Source organism: Pongo pygmaeus, chromosome 13 (genome assembly GCF_028885625.2).
Source record: "Pongo pygmaeus isolate AG05252 chromosome 13, NHGRI_mPonPyg2-v2.0_pri, whole genome shotgun sequence".
In the NCBI taxonomy this organism is placed as follows: domain Eukaryota; kingdom Metazoa; phylum Chordata; class Mammalia; order Primates; family Hominidae; genus Pongo; species Pongo pygmaeus.
Window position 1 is genome coordinate 18,157,725 of NC_072386.2, and position 18,235 is coordinate 18,175,959.

Here is an 18,235-nt window from a genome sequence, read left to right on the forward strand (position 1 = left end):
AGATCAATTTACTGTAATTGTATGGATTTATTTCTGAGCTCTCTGTTCTGTTAAATGGTCTATACCTCTGACGCATGCCAATACCATCATGTTTGATTGCTATAACTCTGTAATATATTATAAAATCAGGTAATATAATTCATTCAGTTTTGTTCTTCTTGCTTAAAATTGCTTTGGTTATTTGGGATCTTTTGTGGTTCCGTACACGTTTTGTCTTTTTTTTTTTTTTAGATGGAGTTTTGCTCTTGTTGACCAGGCTGGAGTGCAATGGCGCAACCTCTGCTCACCGCAACCTCCGCCTCTTGGGTTCAAGCAATTCTCCTGCCTCAGCCTCCTGAGTAGCTGGGATTACAGGCATGCGCCACTATGCCCGGCTAATTTTGTATTTTTTTTTAGTAGAGACAGGGTTTCTTCATGTTGATCATGCTGGTCTCGAACTCCCAACCTCAGGTGACCCGCCTGCCTCGGCCTCCCAAAGTGCTGGAATTACAGGCGTGAGCCACTGCGCCGGGCCTCCATATAAGTTTTAACATTGTTATTTGTATTTCTTTGAAAAATGCCATTGGAAGTTAGATAAATATTTCATTGAATCTGTAGATCATGGTGAGTAGTATGAACATTTTGACAATATGAATTCTTTCAATCCATTATCACAGGATATTGTTTCATTTATTTGTGTCTTATTTAATTCTTTCATCAATATTTTATAGTTTTCAGTGTATATACCTTTTACCTTATTGATTAAATTTATTTTTTTAATTTTTAAATTTATTTATCAAATTTATTTCTAAGTATGTGTTAGGGATTTTTATATATTAGATCATGTCATCTGCAAAGAGAGACAATTTAACGTCTTTCTTTCCAAACTGGATACCTTTTATTTCTTCTTCTTGTTGACTAGGACACCCATTTGTATGTTGAATAAAAGTGGTAAGAGTGGGCATCCTTGTCTTGTTCCTGATGTTAGAGGAAAAGTTTTCAACTTGATTATACAGTGTCTTGGTGATGATCTCTTTATGTTTAATTTATCTGAAATTCTTTGAACTCATTGGTCTGGATTTTCATTTACTTCTCCAGATTTGGGAAATTTTCTGTTATTTTCTTAAAGAAGCCTTTTTCCTCTTTCTCTTTCTCTGTTCCTTCTAGGACTTTCTTAATGCATATTAGGTTTGCTTGATGGTGGCCCATAAATCCTGTTGGTTTTCTTCACTCATTTCATTCTTTTTTTCTTTGGTTCCTCTGACTGGTTAACTTCAAATAAGCCGTGTTTGAGGTCACTGCCTCTTTCTGCTGCTTTATCAAGTTTGCTATTGAAGATCTCTGAAATTTTTCAGTTCAGTCATTATGTTCTTCAGCTTCAGAATTTCTGTTTGGTTATTTTTATGTTTTCTCTCTGTTGAACTTTTCATTTTATTCACACATTGTTTTCCTGATTTTGTTTGGTTGGCTGTGTCTCCTTGTGTAGTTCATTGAGCTTCTTCAAGCCAATTAGTTTGAATTCTTCTTCAGGAAGTTCATAGATCTCCATTTCTTTAGATTGGTTTTGGGTATTACATTCTTTTTGTGATGTCATGTTTCCCTGATTATTCATGTTCCTTGTGGTCTTGCCTTGGTGTATTCATATTTGAAGAAGTAGGCACCTCTTACACTCTTTACAGACACTTCAGTGGGAAATCCTTTTACCAGTCAGCTTGTCCAGAGATTCTGGGAATGCCAACTGGCAAGGTCCGTGGGTGGGATTATTTTAGTGTGCTGGCCTGGTGCCTGGGTCAGTGGGCATGTGGGCCTGGCTCTTGAGTCCACAAGGGTTGGCCTGGTGCCTTGGCCTACGGGGGCAGGCCTATAGCCCCAGTCCAGTCAGTGGACTATGAGCACGGGTCTACATGGGTGGGTCTGGATCCTGGGTCTGTGGGCGTGGACTGGCTCCTGGGTCTGAGGGGACTGGCCTGGTTCCAGAGCCCACTAGAGTAGACTTGGTCTTCAGGGATAGGCCTGGAGCCTGAGTCCCTAAGGCCAATCTGGCACTGGGATGGGCCTTAAGCCTGAGTTCATAGGGGCTATTCTGGTACTGGGTGGGCCCAGAACCTGAGTTTATGAGGCTGGGTTCAGTATAGAATCTATGGCAGCAGCCGGGCCCTAGGGTCAGCTGAGACAGGCCTCATATCTGATTCCATTGGGAAAAGCCTAGTACCTAAGACCATGAAAACAGGCCTGGAATTGGGTCCATAGGGGTTGGCCTTATGCTGGAGCCTGGAGCTGCAGGGGCCATCCTGGAGCTTGAAGGTGTGGGTGCCAGCATGGCTCTGGATGGGCCTGTTGCCTGAGGTCATGTGAGCTGGCCTGGGGCCTGGAGGCCACAAGGGCTGGTCTAGATCTTGGGGCCACAGAGGCTAACCTGGTGCAGGTATTGGCCTGCAGCTTGGGGATGCAAAGGTTGACCTGGTGCTGGGACGAGCCTGGAAGCTGAACTGGTGCTGGGGTGAGCCTGGAAGCTAAGTCTATGAAAATGAGCCACATATTGAGACCACAGGGATCAGTCTGGCATTAGGCACACTGGTATTAGGGCACACTGGTACCTGATTCCATGGGAACAGGTCTGGTGCCTGAGACCATGAAGGTGGATCTGTAGCCTGGAACAATGGGACCAGCTTTGTGCCAAGATTCACTGGTAGGAGTCTGGTGCCAAAATCCATGTGAAAGTCAGGCACTCACTTCACTTTCCTTTTCCCATGTAGAAGGTATCTCTCTCTGTACTGTGATGTGCAAGCTTGGGGTAGACGTCACACGGGTAATGCAATACTGTCCTTCTTACCTTGTTCAGTGCGCCTTTTCTTATTTATGTACTCTATCCAGGTGCTATAATCTCTGACCTGGAGTCCTTAGCTCTTGCAAAGTTATTTTCATTCATGGATGGTTGTTCAAATTGGTTTTTCTGTGAGAAGATGAGTGCTGAAAATGCCTATTTTGCCATCTTGCTGATGTCACATTGAAAATTCAAATTCTGTCCTATGATGCTGGTTTATGGATGGCTTTATAGAAGCCCATCCTGTAAAGAGAGAGGGAATGGACACATTCCAAGCAGAGGAAATGGCAACTGATAGAAGAACTCAGCGGGTTCAGGAAACTGAAATAATGGATATAGATCTCCAATATATAGAATACAGAGTGACAAAGAGGCCAGGACAGTTAGTGGTGGGGATGGAGTGGGTGGGTGATCAGCCATAGGCAACCTTGAATGTCATGGTCTGTAGGTAAAAACAAATAAATGGTCTCATATTTTTAAAATATAAAATGTGTAAAATGATTTCAAAAGTTAACGGGTGATAGATGCAATTCTAAAAAAAATGTAGATCTTTAAAGAGGTTATTAAAGTGACTAAATGAGCAAGTTCCAGATTTTAACTGATTCCAGAGGTTTGGATATAAAATGAGGTATTTCATATCAGGCCTGTTTGTACTGAACATTTACTTACAGATGTGCTTTTCTTCTGAACTAATTCTACCATGTGTGTGCTAATAAATTTTATGTAAAAAGTGTCCACAGTCAATTACATCTGGTAAACGCTAATTTGAAACAAAAGTCTTCTTTGAACCCTTAACCTGGTAAACATTTAAAATCTCCAAAAATAATGTAGAAATGCAGCAGTTACTACATTTACTTGACCATTGCTAATTCTTTTATTGAAGCACCTTGAAAGATTAGATTTTAGGTCACAATATCTGGGTATTTTTGGTTCTAAGAGATAATAGAGACTGTACAACAACAAATGTCACTATAGGGTATTACTTGTTGTGGTAAACTATTTCTGTTATTTATTTCTTGTTGAATTAATTTAGAAAATCATATTCTGAAAGAACACAGTATAAACTTTTTATTTTCTGTGGCAGAGTTGGTAGATTGAATAAAACAACTTATTTGCATGTTGGTTCCAGCAAATGGAGTTGTCACCTGGCTGTGAGAGCAGCAGGAGCTAGCTCAGGCCTGGCATAGGGACAGAAGGCAGGGACTGATCCTCCAGCAGGCAGGAGCTGCTGCTTGCTCTGGCTCACTTTAGTACATTTTAGCAGAGAAATGCCTCCAATCCATATGGATTATAGCAGATAGCACATTAATTAGGCTCTACATTACGGTGACCAATTATTTTTAAAAATATACCTCAGGCCAGGCTGGGCGCAGTGGCTCACGCCTGTAATCCCAGCACTTTGGGAGGCCGAGGCGGGCGGATCACGAGGTCAGGAGATCGAGACCAGCCTGGCTAACACAGTGAAACCCCGTCTCTACTAAACATACAAAAAAATTAGCTGGGCGTGGTGCCGGGCGCCTGTAGTCCCAGCTACTCGGGAGGCTGAGGCAGGAGAATGGCGCGAACCCAGGAGGCGGAGCTTGCAGTGAGTGGAGATCGCGCCACTGCACTCCAGCCTGGGCGACAGAGCGAGACTCCGTCTCAAAACAAGCAAACAAACAAACAAACAAAAACCTACCTCAGGCCAGGTGCAGTGGCTCACGCCTGTAATCCCAAAACTTTGGGAGGACCAGGTGGAAGGATTGTGTGAGCCCAGGAGTACAAGACCAACCTGGGCAATAAAGCGAGACCCTGTCTCTACAAAAAAATTTGTAAAAAGTTAGCCAGGCATGGTGGTGCATGCCTTTAGTTCCAACCAACTACTCGAGAGGCTGAGGCAGAAGGATCGCTTGAGTGCAGGTGGTCAAGGCTGCAGAGAACCATGGTCACACCACTACACTACACGTCTCATTCTAATGTTACCCATTTGTTGGAAAAAGCCTGTTAGACTCTTGGTTTTCTGACTTCCAGGCCCATGTACTTCATCCTTCATGCCCTTGAATCTGTCCTTTTGTATTAGGTTTAAATTGTCATTTGAGCTGACTAAGTTTCAGAAGTCTTAGGCAGATTTTAAGTAAACTGAATAGAAAATATTGTCCATTCCCTCAAATTTGGATTTTCTTTCTCTAGTTAAAATGGTAGCATTTTCATAACAGTTTAGTAGAGAAAATAATTTCATAAAAAGGGAGTTTTTAAAAAATCACATCTCTTTATGAATATAATGCCATGCCCGAGGCATGTAACTTTTCTCCTAGACTAGGGCTTTTTTAGGGTAATATAGAAAGAATCTTCACAGTCTAAAGCATTTTGAGTATGTTGTGGGCCAGAATACATTAACTGATAATTTATTATGCATGAATCAATTGACTAATGTGTCAGTGAAGGACAGATAGCAAGCAAACACCTGCCTACTATAATTTATTACTCAATATAAATAAAACTTATCACATTCTCTTTTTCTGATTACCAGAAAAAAAAAAAACCCTTTTAGTTCATTTTGGAAGAAAATTGAAACCTACATTAAAAGCATTATAATTTTTGGTTAAAATATACCCTTGAGCAAATATATGATATGAAAAATGTTAATTGTAAGTTGGCTGTCATTCCTACCTAACACGTAGTTTATCTCAACATAAAGCTTAGCAGCCAAGCACAAAGATAATGCTAATTTTTTATAGCCATGAATAGTTAATGCTAGAAAAGCTGTCATAATTTGTTTTAAAATATTCCCTAGAATGTAGTATTTCATGTCTATGACATTTCATACGAATACAAAAATGCATACCTCTCAACATTTATAACAACAAAATCCTTCAGGTGTGATATTTTGGCAAAAATAAAGGAGAAAGTTCCAACTTTTGAATAAATTAATCTTTAGTACTTTTTCTTATAGTTGAAAAATGAGACAGAAAAATTCTTGTGTAAGACTAGAAAAATATTAAACTGCTTTCACATTTTGTCTTAATTACTCACTTGGTTACATTCCTATTGAAGAAAAAGTATATCAGTGAGTCAGTAAGGCACCAAGATGTCAAAGCATTAATACTACAGAATAAAAAGCCTAATAAATACAAATGTCCACAGAACTATTTGTACACAAATGTTTATGGCAGCTTTATTTTTAATATAAGCAATGAACCTAGACGTCCATCAACTGTTGAATAGATACATGATTGTAGTATAACCGTCCAATGGAATAGTAATCCAATATTTAAAAGGAATGAACTATTAATGCAAATGAGTTAATTTCAAAATAAATACGGTGGCCAGGTGTGGTGGCTCATGCCTGTAATCCCATCACTTTGGGAGGCCAAGGCGGGCAGACCTCGAGGTCAGGAGATTGAGACCATCCTGGCTTACACACGGTGAAACCCCGTCTTTAATAAAAATACAAAAAACTAGTCCGGTGTGGTGGTGGGCACCTGTAGTCGCAGCTACTCATGAGGCTGAGGCAGGAGAAATGGCATGAACCTGGGAGGCAGAGCTTGCAGTGAGCCGAGATCATGCCACTGCACTCCAGCCTGGGCGACAGAGCGAGACTCCGTCTCAAAAAAATAAATAAATAAATACGGTGAGTGAAAAAAGGCAGACAAAAAGAGTACATACTGTAAAAATTGTATTTCTATGAAATTCTAGAAAATTTGAACCAATCTACAGTGACAGAAAAGAAATAAATAGTTGCCTTAGAATGAGTGGGTACAAAGTGATTACAAAAACAAGCATTGCCAAAGGACAAAGGAAACTTGAGAGTGTGGTGGATGATTTCCCCTCCTTGAGAGTGGTGTTGGTTTCATGGATGTATGTATGTGCCTGTTCTTGTTAAATTGTATACTTTGTACGTGTGCAGTTAATTTTACATAAAGTTTAACCTCATCAAGCCTGTTAATAAAAGGTTTTTTTTAGATAAATATTAAGGGGAGAAATTTTTCTACCTGTAACCATGGTTGACCAAGATAAATTTTCTTGTCACTATTACTAAAATAGTTATAGTGGACATATCTATTTGGATATATACTGGCATCTTATGCTCAACATATGTAAATCTTAACTGAAAATAAAGGACTGATTTTTAAAGAATGAGGCTTGTAGTGTGAAGCTAAATGGGCTCTCTAAAACAAAAGGAATGAAACCCCTGATTTGTGGCACTTGCTGATTTCTATCTCCATGGCTTTTATTACAAAGGATATGTCTAATACCTGGCTGGTAAAATTCTTAAAAATTTAACACTTGGCTCAAAGACATTCACACTGAATATTCAATGCCTTCATTGTACAGTGTCAAGATTTCACTGCAGAACCTCCTCCCACTAGACCTGCCCTCAAACCACTGAACTGAGCCAAAATGCCATAGGTTATTTATGAGGTTTGGTATCTTCATATATGGAGAAATTCCAGATTTTTTTTTACTTAGACAGTTCACTCATTCATTCATTCATTCAAACAGAGTTTTTCTTAACCACTGCCTCCCTCTTCTCACACTTGCACCTCTCCCAGACTTCCCAATATCAATGACTGTGAATTCCACTTTTTCATTTGCCCGGACTAAAAAATGTTATAGCCATTAACTCCTATTTCTCTCACACTTTGCATCCACTCCATCAGCATATCCTGTAGGATCTATCTTTAAAACACATCCAGAATCCAAATTCCCCCACCTGGACTGTTAAAAAGAACCTCCCAAATAATCTTACTGCTTTAACCTTTGTTGAAAATTCCCCCAAAGAGCAACCTGAGTGGTCTTTTTAAAAAGCAAATAATGTCCTTTACAAAAGTATTTACTTCACTCAGGATAAAAGTTAAAATGATTTTCATGCTTTGAGGACTCTTTGTGATCTGGTCTGAGGAATCCATGGCTTGCTGCTTTACAGCATTACAATTCCCACTCAGATAGCTTCTCGGGAACACCTTCTATGACCAGTCAAGGTAAAGCTGAATTTCCTCTACCCATGGGTTACTCTCTTACCTGTGGACCTGCCTTTTCTTCTCAATTGACCTATAACACATTTATGTTTTTGTTTGAAATAGTCTCCCTACATTGGAATAGATCCCCTTGGGAGCACTGACTTCAGCTCACACCCATGTTCCCTTTACCAAGAAGGTCTCAACTCACAAAAGTGTTCAACAATTATTTATTTATTCTCCCAACAAATGTTTTGGACTGGGTGTGGTGCTGGGGGTAAAGGGGTGAGCAAATTAGACATAGATTTGACCTCAAGGAACATATAATCTATTCAGGGAGAGCTACTTTAATCAAATACACAAATATTGGCAAAATTAAAGCTGTGATTAGTGATTTTAAAAAGGCATATGATTAATTTGAAGCATAAAATAGCAGAACCTGACTTACTCTAGGGAGTCAGGATTGCTTCTCTGAGGAATGACATTTGAGCTGAGATCTGTAGCATGAAAAAAATTAATGTGAGAGTTTTTGTAGTGAGAAGAGCAATTCAGAAAGTAGAACTGGCTTATGTGAAATTGCTGTGGCAGGAGAGCAAGGAGTGTTGGGGGCCTGAGTGAAGGCTGGTGTGGTACAGTGAGCAGAGAGTGGGGAGCCCTGTGCATGGTGACTCGGGGGGACACAGAAAGACCATGCAGCATTTTAGAGGCCTAGCTAAGTCTTTGGACTTTATCTCCTCGGCATTGGAATAACCAGAAGTCCTTGACGCCACTGAGATAATGGGAACCCATTAGCACCATTGTGACCTGTGGATGACATGATCAGGCTTCCATCTCAAAGATAACTGTGGATACACTGGGGATAATAGACAAGAAGGGGTCTGATATGGTTTGGCTCTGTGTTCCCACCCAGATCTCATGTTGAATTGTAGTCCCCAATGTTGGAGGAGGAACCTGGTGGGAGGTTATTGGACTATGGAGGCAGATCTCTCCTTGCTGTTTTCATGATAGTGAGTGAGTTCTCACGAGATCTGGTTGTGTGAAAGTGGGCAGCACTTCCCCTTCGGCTCTCTCTCTTCCTCCCGCCAGCCATGTGAAGATGTGGTTGCTTCCCTTTGGCCTTCAGCCATGATTGTAAATTTTCTGAGGCCTCTCCAACTATGCTTTCTGTACAGCCTGTGGAACTGTGAGTCAATTAAACCTCTTTTCTTCATAAATTACCCAGTCTCAGGTAGTTCTTTATAGCAGTGTGAGAACAGACTAATACCAGCATCCAGAGTAGCTGGGGGAGATCAGCTGGCCACATGATGGTGTCACTGTGCCCAGGGAGTTGATGGTGGTTAATACAGATAAATTCTAGAGATAAAATTGACTTGATTAAGTAGACATGAATGTGAGGAAGACAGAAGAGTCAGGAATGTCTTTTAGGCTTCTCAACTGCAAAGATGGCAGTCATTTTTGACTCTGAAATTAAGAATAATCACCAACAGGGGGTAGGAGGAGAGATGGTGACTTTGGCTTTACATACTGTTCTCATGCTTGCTCTCATGTTATTAGAGTCTATGCTACTGCTCCTGGAAAAAATCTTGATCTCCAAATTATAAAAATGTGCTTGGTAAAATGCCTGTTAAATTTGAGAGAGACTACAATTTCCTAACAGCATAGTCTAAAACAGTTCTGAAAAATGACTTTAAAATGTTCCTTATAACCTTCATTATACTACCAAATAGTAATTTATTCATACTTGTCTTTATGACTGAGTGGGAGAATTTAGAACTCAAGATTTTTAAAAAAATAATATTTATCATATAGACTGAATAAAGAAAATGTGGTACATATACACCGTGGAATACTGTGCAGCCAGAACAAAGAGGAGGATCATGTCCTCTTCGGCAACATGGATGGAGCTGGAGGCCATTATCCTTAGCAAACTAACCCAGAAACAGAAAACCAAATACCGCATGTTGTCACTTGTAAGTGGGAGCTAAATGATGATAACACATGGACACATAGAGGGGAGCAACACACACTGGGGACTCTCAGAGGGTGGAGAGTGGGAGGAGGGAGAGATTCAGGAAAAATAAGTAATGGGTACTAGGATTAATACCTGGGTGATGAAATAGTCTGTACAACAAATGCCCATGACACAAGTTTCCCTAAGAGATAAACCTGTACATGTAACACTGAAGTTAAAAGTTAAATAAAATTATCAAGCCGGGCTTGGTGGCTCACGCCTGTAATCCCAGCACTTTGGGAGACCAAGGTGGGCAGATCACGAGGTCAGGAGTTCGAGACCAGCCTGGCCAATATGGTGAAACCCTGTCTGTACTAAAAAAATACAAAAATTAGCTAGGGGAGGTGGCGGGCATCTGTAGTCCCAGCTACTCGGGAGGCTGAGACAGCAGAATCACTTGAATCTGGGAGGTGGAGGTTGCAGTGAGCTGAGATTGCACCACTGCACTCCAGCCTGGGTGACAGAGAGACTTCGTCTCAAAAAAAGTTATCATCAAGAGATTAAGTAACGGTATGAACAAGTGGCATATTGTCTAAAAATAGTTCTCTGTAAGATGCTTTAAAATTTTAATTATTAAGTTGCCATCATTTCTATGGGAAAATCTTATATTATTTGACCTAAAGCACAAATACCAGCACTTAAATATGAGTAAGTAAAAGCAGATAAATAATATAATTGCTTTCCATTTACACTCGGGTTAGAGGCAACCTGAGTGATTTGAGGAGGTGGTAGTGATTGGGCTTCTCTATAAAATGTTTATTTAAACATTTATAGAAAATAAAATGCTAAATCAAATAGGATTTAAACTTAACAATAAACAAAATAACTGAATAATTGTGAAGAGTTTTTATCTTTTATCTCCATGACTTTTGCTCCATGAAGATAGTCAAACACTATGCCAGTATCAGAAATTAAAATTGTATATTTATTTTACCTTTTGATTTCAATTTTTGAAAGAAAAAAATATGAGGTTACTTCAGAAAAAAATGTGTCAAAAAGATGTATTTTTTTGTTTTGCACAATTTTTAATTAGGACAGAAGTAGAAGCTGCTCTTAATAACTTTTCACTGACCCGGAGCCACTTGGAAAAGTCCTACAGAGGTGAAAAAACAAAAAAACAAAAAAACAAGAAAACCACACCACCTCTGAAGTGAGTCTGACATTAAAGACAATTCAAACTCACTCCAACGCAGACATTTAGTGACTCAGACATGACACTTTATTGTGTGGAACAGGATGGGTAATGGGAACTGGGGTTACAATCTCTAAGCAACAATTATGAAAAATGAATTACCGGCCGGGCGCAGTGGCTCATGCCTGTAATCCCAGAACTTAGGGAGGCCGAGGCGGGCGAGTCATGAGGACAGGAGATCGAGACTATCCTGGCTAACACGGTGAAACCCCATCTCTATTAAAACTACAAAAAATTAGCCGGGTGTGATGGTGGGCGCCTGTAGTCTCAGCTACTCAGGAGACTGAGGCAGGAGAAGGGCATGAACCCGGGAGGTGGTGCTTGCAGTGAGCCAAGATCGTGCCACAGCACTCCAGCCCGGGCGACAAAGCGAGACTCTGTCTAAAAAAAAAAAAAAAGAAAAAGAAAAATGAATTACCACTGGATAAATTAATGAGAATCAGTATAAACTAAAATGTGGGATTCTCATGCTTTGCATTTGTTAACTTCTCCCTTTTCCCACTTGTGAATTAACACATCTACAAAGACCACCGACAAGAATATGCACAGTCATCTTTTTATTCATCTATGAAAATTACTTCTGAGGAACTATCTACAAAACATTTTTGTGGACATGTCATAGTATAGTGACTTTAAAAAATCTTTCTGTTTTCTTAAACTTCTATGCTAAGATCATGTTTCATTCAAAAACTAAGAGTGTCCATTAATAGTAATCTAGGTGGGCATGCTATTTCCTTTTATAAAAAATTTTACTACTTATTTCTCAACATTTGAAGAGTGTATTTATTTTCTGACTATTTAAGAATATGTATACCTGCCCCCTAAGAAAATAAATAATCAACATTTTAATTTTGAAATAAATTGTACTGTGTTTTAATTATCAGTCTTGGTCCCAGCATATCTGCAAATATTTCTTTTATTTAATTAAGTACATCATTCTAGTTTTCATATTTCAAGCTCAAACTTTTCCCATATTTCTAGTTTTCTACTGTCATTAGGAATTTTGCATATATCTATATCTGACACAGTTTCTCAGTAAAATATTAATACATACAAATAACGCTGGCAACAAAATTCTTTCTGGGTTAAATAAAAACACACCACAAGGCCAGGTGCGGTGGCTCACTAATCCCATCACTTTGGGAGGCCGAGGCGGGCAGATTATGAGGTCAGGAGATCAAGACCATCCTGGCTAACACGGTGAAACCCCGTCTCTACTAAAAATACAAAAAATTAGTCGGGTGTGGTGGCGGGTGCCTGTAGTCCCAGCTACTCGGGAGGCTGAGGCAGGAGAATGGCGTGAACCCAGGAGGCGGAGCTTGCAGTGAGTCGAGATCGCGCCACTGCACTCAAGCCTGGGTAACAGAGCGAGACACCAGACTCCGTCTCAAAAAAAACAAACAAACCAACAAACAAAAAAAAAACACAAACAAAGAACAACAAAAACATGCACCACAGATGTTCCCAAAGTGTCTGATAATATTGTTATAGTAGTGATGCTTGAAGAATAAAATGTTAATATTAGAAGAACTGCTCATAAAAGAGAAAACGGTTGGAAACATGATAAAAACCACAGTGATGGATTATTAGCAAATCATTTCTCCCAAGCTTTAGATGAAAGCTTCCTTTGGAGTTGCAGTGCAAGCGGGCAGGTAAATACTAGGGGTCCTAACAATAGCAGAGAACGGAGAGCAAAATAGCCTCTCACACATTTTCTCAAAAAAATGCACATCTGAAACTTGCTTGGGGCCCTCTCAAAATAACACCTACAATCTTAATCCACATCGAAATTATCAAATTCAGTAAGTAGCTTTGCTGAATCTCAATTTCAATTTTCCTGTGCATAGAAAATGCTCAAATCCCAAGCCTGTATTTTGCATGTCCTGAGAAAAGCAGATGTCAGGAGGGTGTGGGGTGACTCACGGGTTAAAATCTGGGTAAGCAGCAGGATAGGGGCAGCTAATGAGCAAGGGATTTTGGAGCAAGAATGCCTGTTCTGTGAAGTAGGGGCTGGGCGAGTGAAGATGCATAGACTAGACAGGAGAGACAGGGTCTCTGTGGTCCCCTCATGGTGCCACACGTCCTCCTAGATTTCTGAAATGGGGAATGTGGAGCATTGAGGTCCAGGAGTAGCCAGGGGCCTTATATGTTCTCTAGATATAAAGGGATAGAGTTCTTAATCCATTGTTATACTTGCCTCTCTATTACAGAAATCTGCAATGACAGCTTTACTGATTTCTGATTTGAATCCATTTAACCCCTGAGATCGAAAACATTTTGCTGGCCTTAAATGACCATCTACGGAAAGCTTTAATAAATAAATTCTACTGAAGTCTGCACAGTTCTCCTACCCATACCAAGTGTGAATTTTTGTATGTATGTTGAATGTGAATATGTGACAAGATTATCTAGAAAAATCTGTACTATCTAAAACAAACTTCCTGGATTATATGGGAAGAAGAGGGCTAGTCTGCCGGAATGGTGCTTCCGGAGCAGTGTATGTCAGTCACGTGGACTCACTCAGCAGCATCCTTGAGCCCAGCTCCTGCTGCAGACTCTGGAGGGATGCAGGAGACTATGGCCCAAGGCCTGCCTCCCATTCTTTGGGACCTCACAACCCCGCTGGGGAGACCTGAACCCCCACTTCCAAAGACAGCAGAGCCTGGACTGACCCAGGGTCTGGCTCTCACTCCGCTTCTCTGTGAAATAGTACTAATCACTTCATGTCTCTGGGAATCTTTCTGTTAAATAAAGGACCAGATTTCATGATTAGCAGGATTCTTTCAAACTCCAAAATTCCCTTTCTGTGAAGGCAAGACAGCATATAATAAAATTTCACAGTATGATAATGTAGGGGTAGAAAAGATGTGCTATCTTTCCTTACCCATCATAAAGGTCACAGGCGACACTCCTATAACAAAAGACAGGCTAGCAAAAGTAATGCATGATACATTTATTTAATCAAAGTTTTACATGACATGGAGTCTTCAGAAATGAAGACCCAAAGACCCAGGGGAAACTGTCTATTTTAATGCTTAAGTTCAATGAAGAATGGACAGCCACGTGCAAAGGTGATTGGACATCTCTTCAGATTCTTCTTGGCCTTTCTGTATGACATTCCTTTCCCTCGGTGTAAGGCAGGACCGCTCTGGAACCAGGGTCTTGTGATCTGCTATCAAACAAGGTGGGTCAGAGAATTTCTTCATGGCCAGCTGCCACACGGAAAGGCAAGGAAGGTTAGAGTGATATTTCCAGGGTGTCATGGCTTGCTTTGGGAAAGAAGAATTCTGGTTTCCAGGACTCACTTAAGGGGAAAAGTAGGGGGTGGGAGACAGGAGGGCAGGAGAAGGTCAGAGGGAAACTTGGCTTCTGGGGCCTTCAATCTCCTTTAGTTCAAAGCACTCCGGATGCCAAAGCATCATACTTTGGGGTATCATTTTATGAGCCCCAGCGATAACAGTCTTCGTGGAATTCAGAGAATGGGGAGGATGTGTGAGCTGAAAAGAATGAAGGAAGAGATGTCAACTAAAGTCAGCTTTTACCACGTGGCAAGCATCGTACTCTTTGGTTTTATGGAACAACAGTTGTGAAACTGGGCAACTTTCATACAAACCATTTCATTCCTTTAGTAAATATCTAAGCTTTTATTATTGTCTTAAGGTTCAAAACAGGTCTCCCCATCCCATCTGGCCCCTAAAAAGGATATGTACTTAATTAAAGAATAAAAGACAGGGAATTTGAAGAATGACATTTTCCCCCCAAAGGCCAAATTTCTAACTTTGTTGTTCTTTCTAATGAGCTCTCTGTAGCTGAAGCCATACCCCTAGCATCTGGATGGTAAAATAGGCTGTTTGTTTGATCCTCAGATTGGGGAGGAGCACTAGTGATTTCTTTCCCTGCTTTACTGGCCCTGAGAAGAATGCGACTTCTCGCTTGCACTCTGATTAGCAGCAGGTATAAGAAAAAAGCTAATGTTAGAACTTTTCCCCTGTCCCTGATGCTCCAGACACTGATTCAGCAGAGGTGAAAGGAACCGTTTTCATTGTGCAGAGCTATAGATTTATGAAAATTGCTTCTTTTGATAGGCAGCCAGGCATGAAGCAGCCTTCTGCTTCTAGTCTCAAAAAAAAAAAAAAAAAAAAAACAAAAACTGAGGGCTAATGATGTTAATCAAAGATATTGCCATATTTCCTGGATTTGGATCTCATTGCTACTCCTAGAGCACAGAATGGTTCCTATGACTGAAGACAGAAACCATAAAATGCATTCAACATTCTGTCTTTGGTAATCCCTGAAAGTCACACTAGAAATTTAGGATTGTGTTAGCTGTAGGAAGGAAATCTGAAGTTCCCCTGGAGAGAGGCGAGTCAAAGTGCAAATGTTGAAGCTGCCATTTCTCTCCGACAGCTTTCTTGGGAATTGAGGTAGGGACTTAAAACTGTTTTCACTAATCGCTCTTTAGTGCATCATAGTGAGTTTTTGATTCTTCCCATTAGAACTGAAAAATCTAACATGCTGCTGCCTTCACACCTCGTTTTCTGTCTTCATTAGGAAAATAAATAGCGGCATGCAGGAAGCCTGGTGTAGACTAAATCCTACTTGCCAGGAGGCTCTGCTGAGGTGGCTATTTAGGGGAGCAGAAAGAGCCCCGGACTCCAACTCAGAGGAAGAGTCAGGGCTATGTCTCCAATAGGATGGGAACAGCAACAGATGGCTTTGCACTTCTGGGTCACAGGACTTCATCTGTGAAATGAGAGGGTGGGAGTGGGCAATTCTTGCAGGAATTTCCCCTACTATTAACATCTCCTGGTACATTTGTTACAATTGATGAGCCAATACTAATACACTATTATTAAGACCGTAGTTTACATTAGGGATCACTCTCTGTATTTTACATTCTATAGGTTATGAGAAACACACAATGACACATATCCATCATTACAGTATCATACAGAATACTTTCACAGCCCAAAAAATCCTCTCTGCTCCACCAATTCATCCCTCCCTTCCCCTGGAGGTCCTAAAGTATGTAGCCTTTTTGGATTGACTTCTTTCACTTAACAACACATATCTAAGTTTCCTCAATGTCTTTACATGTCTCTGCTAGCTCATTTCTATTTATCACTGCATAATATTTGGTTGTCTGGATGTACCACAGGTTATTTATCCATTTAGCTATTAAAAGTCATCTTCCAAGTTTTGGCAATTATGGACAAAGCTGCTATAACCATCTGTGTGCAAGTTTTTGTTGAACATATCTTTGTTTTCAATCTCTTTGGGTAAGTACTAAGACCTGCAATTGCTGAAACATGTGGTAAGAGTATGTTTAGTTTTGTAAGATATTGTTGGCCAGGCGTGGTGGCTCACACCTGTAATCCCAGCACTCTGGGAGGCCCAGGTGGGTGGATCACAAGGTCAAGATATCGAGACCATCCTGGCCAACATGGTGAAATCCCATCTCTACTAAAAATACAAAAATTAGCTGGGCGTGGTGGCCCACACCTGTATTCTCAGCTACTCGGGAGGCTGAAGCAGGAGAACTGCTTGAATCCAGGAGGCAGAGGTTGCAGTGAGCTGAGATTGCGCCACTGCACTCCAACCTGGCAATAAAGCGAGACTCCGTCTCAAAAAAAAAAAAAAAAGAAAGATACTGTCAAACTGTCATCTAAAGTGGCTATACTGTATTGCATTCCTGTAGACAATGGATGGGAGTTCCTGTTGACTCATATCCTCCCCAGCATTTGGTGTTGTCAGTATTTTGAATGTCGCCATTCTAATTCGTGTGTAGTAGTATCTCATTGTTGTCTCAATTTGCATTTCTCCAATGACATATGATGTGGAGCATCTTCTTATATGCTTGTCATTCTGCATATCTTCTGGGGTGAGATGTTTCTTCAGATTTTTTACTCATTTTTAAATGTGTTGTTTGTTTTCTTCTTGTTGAATTTTAAGGATTCTTTATGTATTCTGGATACTAGTCTTCTACTGGATATGTGTTATACAAAGATTTTCTCCCAATCGTTGGTTTGTCTTTTTATTGTCTTAAAAGTGTCTTACACAAAATGGAAGTTTTAATTTTAATGAAGTCCTGCTTATCAGTTTTTCTTGATGAATCATGCATTTTGATGTTGTACCTAAGGTCATAACCAAAATCAAGGTCAACTAAATGTTTTCCTATGTTGTCTTCTAGAAGTTTTATAGTTTTGCACTTTACATTTAGGTCTATGATCCATTTCGACTTAATTTTTGTGACAGGTGTAAGGTCTGTGTATAGATTTATAGTTTTGCATGTTGGATGACCAGTTATTCTAGCACCATTTGTTGAGAAGACTACCTTTTCTTTTGAATTGCCCTTGCTTCTGTGTCAGAGATCAGTTCACTATGTACATGTGGGTCTATTTTTTGGCCCGCTGGTATGTTCCATTGATCTATTTTTTTATTCTTTCACCAATACCATACTGTCTTGATCACTATAACTTTATCATAGATTTTGAAGCTATGCAGTGTAAGACTTTCAAACTTGTTCTTTAACATTTGTTGGCTAATCTGGATCTTTTGCCTTTTCATATAAACTTTGGAATCAGTTTGTCAATACTCACTAGATAACTTGCTGGGATTTCTATTGGGATTGCTTTTAATCTATAGATGAAATTTGAAAGAACTGACATCTTCACAATATTGGGTCTCTCTATCCATATACTTAGAACAACTCTCCATTTATTTAGATCTTCACTGAATGCCTTCATCACAGTTTGACAGTTTTCCTCCTATAGATCTGATAAAATCAGAACAATGAGATGGAGCTATCACTGTCTTTGTTGAAGGAAACAACAAAACATATGTGCTTATTGGGAGAAATATTAGCAAATTTTCACACACTCTGATTTGTTTTCTCTTAAATGTCAATTAATGGATGAAATTACAATGTGAAAATAACCATTGTTAACTTGTGTGAAGAAAATATGAGGGAAGATGGCTGACTAGACACAGCCAGGAGGAACAGCTCCCACCAAGGGACCAGGAAATTGGGAAGACTGGTGTGCTCCTGGCAGATCTTCAGAGGGAAGACTTTGAGAGCAGACAGAGGGAAGACACAGATGTTGGGCTGAAGGGGGAGGAAGCCGGGAACCCTGCAAGGGGCAACCATGCACCAGGACCCATTCCAGGTCCCCAAAATCTCCTGGAGGAGAGGTGAGTTGAACAGGCAAGGGGCAACCTCCTCTTGTCGCAGGCCCCTGAATTCCTGACAAGAGGAGACCCTACAACCATCAGGGACACTTGAATTGTCAGGA